Source organism: Arachis stenosperma, chromosome 6, assembly GCF_014773155.1.
Source record: "Arachis stenosperma cultivar V10309 chromosome 6, arast.V10309.gnm1.PFL2, whole genome shotgun sequence".
Lineage (NCBI taxonomy): Eukaryota > Viridiplantae > Streptophyta > Magnoliopsida > Fabales > Fabaceae > Arachis > Arachis stenosperma.
Genome location: NC_080382.1, coordinates 116595737 through 116600311, shown reverse-complemented (window position 1 = coordinate 116600311; position 4575 = coordinate 116595737).

The window sequence follows — 4575 nt, the reverse complement described above, 5'->3', positions numbered from 1 at the left end:
GAGTCACAATCTGAAAAGGTTCACCCAAGTATGTGTCAGTGGCATGTATGTATCCGGTGGTAATACTGGAAGACAGAGTGCTTTGGGCCACAGCCAAGACTCATAAAGTAGCTATGTTCAAGAATCATCATACTTAACTAGGAGAATCAATAACACTATTTGAATTCTGAGTTCCTATAGAGGCCAATTATTCTAAACTTCAAAGGATAAAGTGAGATGCCAAAACTGTTCAGAAGCAAAAAGCTACTAGTCCCACTCATCTAATTGGAGCTCAGTTTCATTGATATTTTGGAGTCTATAGTATGTTCTCTTCTTTTTATCCTATTTGATTTTCAGTTGCTTGGGGACAAGCAACAATTTAAGTTTGGTGTTGTGATGAGCGGATAATTTATACGCTTTTTGGCATTATTTTTAGTATGTTTTTAGTATATTTTAGTTAGTTTTTATTACATTTTCATTAGTTTTTAGTTAAAATTCACTTTTCTGGGTTTTACTATGAGTTTGTGTGTTTTTCTGTGATTTCAGGTATTTTCTGGCTGAAATTGAGGGACCTGAGCAAAAATCTGATTTAGAGGCTGAAAAGGACTGCAGATGCTGTTGGATTCTGACCTCCCTGCACTCGAAGTGGATTTTCTGGAGCTACAGAAGCCCAATTGGCGCGCTCTCAATTGCGTTGGAAAGTAGACATTCTGGGCTTTCCAGCAATGTATAATAGTCCATACTTTTCTCGAGATTTGATGGCCCAAATCGGCGTTGCAAATCAGCTTTAGAATTCCCAGCGTTTAACGCCGGAACTGGCACAAAAATTGGAGTTAAACGCCCAAACTGGCATAAAAGCTGGCGTTTAACTCCAGAAAAAGTCTCTACACATGCAAGCTTCAATGCTCAGCCCAAGCACACACCAAGTGGACCCCGGAAGTGGATTTTTACGTCATTTACTCATTTCTGTATACCCTAGGTTACTAGTTCACTATTAATAGGATCTTTTGACATTGTATCTATACCTCATGACACTTTACACGTTTCTCATTGTATCTTCTACAGCATGAGTCTCTAAACCCCATGGTTGGGGGTGAGGAGCTCTGCTGTGTCTTGATGGATTAATGCAATTACTACTGTTTTTCATTCAATCACGCTTGCTTCTATTCTAAGATATCACTTGTTCCTAAACTTGATGAATGAGATGATTCGTGACACTCATCAACATTCTCACCTATGAACGTGTGCCTGACAACCACCTCCGTTCTACCTTAGATTGAGTAGATATCTCTTAGATTCCTTAATCAGAATCTTCGTGGTATAAGCTAGAATTGATGGCGGCATTCAAGAGAATCCGGAAGGTCTAAACCTTGTCTGTGGTATTCTGAGTAGGATTCAAGGATTGAATGACTGTGACGAGCTTCAAACTCCTGAAGGCTGGGCGTTAGTGACAGACGCAAAAGAATCACTGGATTCTATTCTGACCTGATTGAGAACCGACAGATGATTAGCCGTGCTGTGACAGAGCGCGTTGAACATTTTCACTGAGAGGATGGGAGGTAGCCATTGACAACGGTGAAACCCTACATACAGCTTGCCATGGAAGGAGCCTTGCGTGCTTGAAGAAGAAGACAGTAGGAAAGCAGAGATTTAGAAGATAGAGCATCTCCAAAACCTCAGCCTGCTCTCCATTACTGCAAAACAAGTATTTATTTCATGTTCTTTTACTTTTCACAATTTAACCTGAGAATTATTGATATCCTGACTAAGAGTTACAAGATAACCATAGCTTGTTTCAAGCCGACAATCTCCGTGGGATCGACCCTTACTCACGTAAGGTATTACTTGGACGACCTAGTGCACTTGCTGGTTAGTTGGGCGGAATTGCAAAAGTGTGATTGCAATTTCGTGCACCAGTCGGTCTCCTACAAAACAAGTTGTAAAAGTAATCCCTGAAAGAGACCTAACAAAGGTCCAAGAAAGAGGATTACAAAAACAACTTAGAAGAGATCGACCTAACAAAGTCGGTCTCCTACAAAAACAAGTTGTAAAAGTAATCACTGAAAGAGACCTGACAAAGGTCCAAGAAAGAGGATTACAAAAATAACATAGAAGAGATCGACCTAACGAAGTCAGTCTCCTACAAAGACAAGTTGTAAAAGTAATCCCTGAAAGAGACCTGACAAAGGTCCAAGAAAGAGGATTACAAAAATAACTTAGAAGAGATCGACCTAACGAAGTCGGTCTCCTACAAAAACAAGTTGTAAAAGTAATCCCTGAAAGAGATCTGACAAAGGTCCAAGAAAGAGGATTACAAAAACAACTTAGAAGAGATCCGCCTAACGAAGTCGGTCTCCTACAAAGACAAGTTGTAAAAGTAATCCCTGAAAGAGACTTGACGAAGGTCCAAGAAAGAGGATTACAAAAACAACTTAAAAGAGATCGACCTAACGAAGTCAGTCTCCTACAAAAGTAATCCCTAAAAGAAGACCTAACAATGGTCCAAAAAGAAGATTACAGAAATAACTTAGAAGGGGATCAACATAAAGAAATCGGTTATGAAGCAAAAAGCCAAGAAACCGAGAAACAAGTCGGGCCCCCCCACAGTCACGGCCTCAAAAGGATCCAAGCTACAAACAATAAATACGAAAGCAATCTAAAGAGGCCAAAGCAGCAAGATCTCAACATATACCATAATAAAAACATAGTATGATAAAGCTCCAAGGGGCCACCACAAACCAACCTCGGAAGCTACTTTTGTTTTTCAAAAATTTGCAAGGCAGACAATTAGAAGCGTCAGTAGTTAAGAAGAACAAATAAAACAATTTCAAAAGCCCACAAACCGGGCTATTTACACAAAATATTCAGAAAAAGATCAGCTAAAGATCGGAAGCCTTCCCGGCAGCATCAGTACGGGGAAAAGGAGGGCCAGTTTGAAGGGGCACCGCATCTACAGTTCCATCATCCCGGTTCAGGATCTGGCAATCCGGATCAGACGTAACGGGAGGAACCGAGGAGGTCGACACCTTAAGAGAAGGCACTGGAGGAGGGTCAGCATCATCATCATCCTGGTCATCAGGGACAATTTTACCATCCCTCACAACATTGTCCAGGCTGACAAGAGTCAAGTCGGCATCAGGGGCAACAATTCGGAACTACTCTATTAGGTTCTCGGAGGCAGCAGTTACGCTGCCCACAAGGTGACCCTGAAGCTCGCCATAATTAGCCCGAGCAGTTTCCAACTCATCCCGGAGACGAATTAATTCCCTATAGGCGGAGACATAGCTATCCTTATGCTTCAGGGCCATGTCCTCAGCCAGCTTCAAAGAAGCAGCAAGGGCAATAGAGCTGGCCTTCTCACCCTCCAGCTCCTTCTCCACCTTTGCCAACTTCACCTCCAACTCCTCCTTCAGACCCTTGATCCGATCAAATTCCGACTTGGCCTCCTCCATAAAAGATTTGGTGGCATGAATCGGAATCCCCTGAACTGTTCGGAAAATAGCCGCACCCATATGAGCCATCTTCACACTATTTTTACTGATAAAATCCAAATGCTGAAGAAGAGACACGTCATCCATAGAAAGCCCACCATAGGGGGCAATTTGCTGGTCAACAAATTCGATGGCATCAAAGTCCGGGGCATCCAAGTTAAAAGGCTCGGATGTTTTTTGCTTTTTCAAGGGAGGGACACCAGAAGCAGCGGCAGAAGTCTGAGGAGGATCGACCTGATGAAACCGAGGAGTAGGAATTACTTTCCTCGGACCAAAGGAACTCGGCACAGGAGGCTTCACGGGGACCTGTGAAAATCCCTCGCCGGCCACCTTGGCCGAGATGTTCAGAGCAGCAGTTGCCTTCTTTGCCCTTTCGAAGGCCTTCATTGAGTCGTTGTTCTTTGACATCTCTACAAACAGCCACGACAAAAAAGTTACAACAGAGGAAGAAAAAGGAAATAAGTATAGAAACAAATCAGGCAAATAGACAAACAAATACCCAAAGCAGTCCGAACCAAGGACGGATCATTCAAAAATAGTTTTGTATCAAGATGGGGTGGTTTCCCCCAGAGATCCTCTAGAACAACAACAAAAGCGCGTTCGACATCATCAAGCATCTCCCAAGTGTAGCGAGACACTCTTACATCCTTCTGCCACTCTAGCGGGAAGGAGGGCTCGTCATTTTCATCAAGAAAAAAGGGGCGGGCCCCCTCAACAGCTCGAACTTTAAAGAAGTAGTTCTTGAAATCCTTAAAGGACTCATCATACATCGCAAACACTTTATGGCCCTGGGCGGACCGGAAAGAAACCGAAGAAGCTTTCTTTTTTGAAGAACCGCCAGGCTTGGCTAAAACAAACAAGTAAAGAAACAGAGTCTGGGAAGGTGTTACATCTAGTTCATGGCAGAGAAGTTGAAAAATTTTAATAAAACCCCAGGAATTGGGGTGAAGCTGGGATGGAGCAATATTACACGACCATAACAGGTCGGTCTCAAAAGTAGTAAAAGGAAAAGAAAAGTTCAACAGACTGAAAAAGTATTCGTAAGCATAAAAGAAGGGACGCTCTCCCTCAACAGAAGTCGGAAAGCAAACTCTCTCGTCAGAAT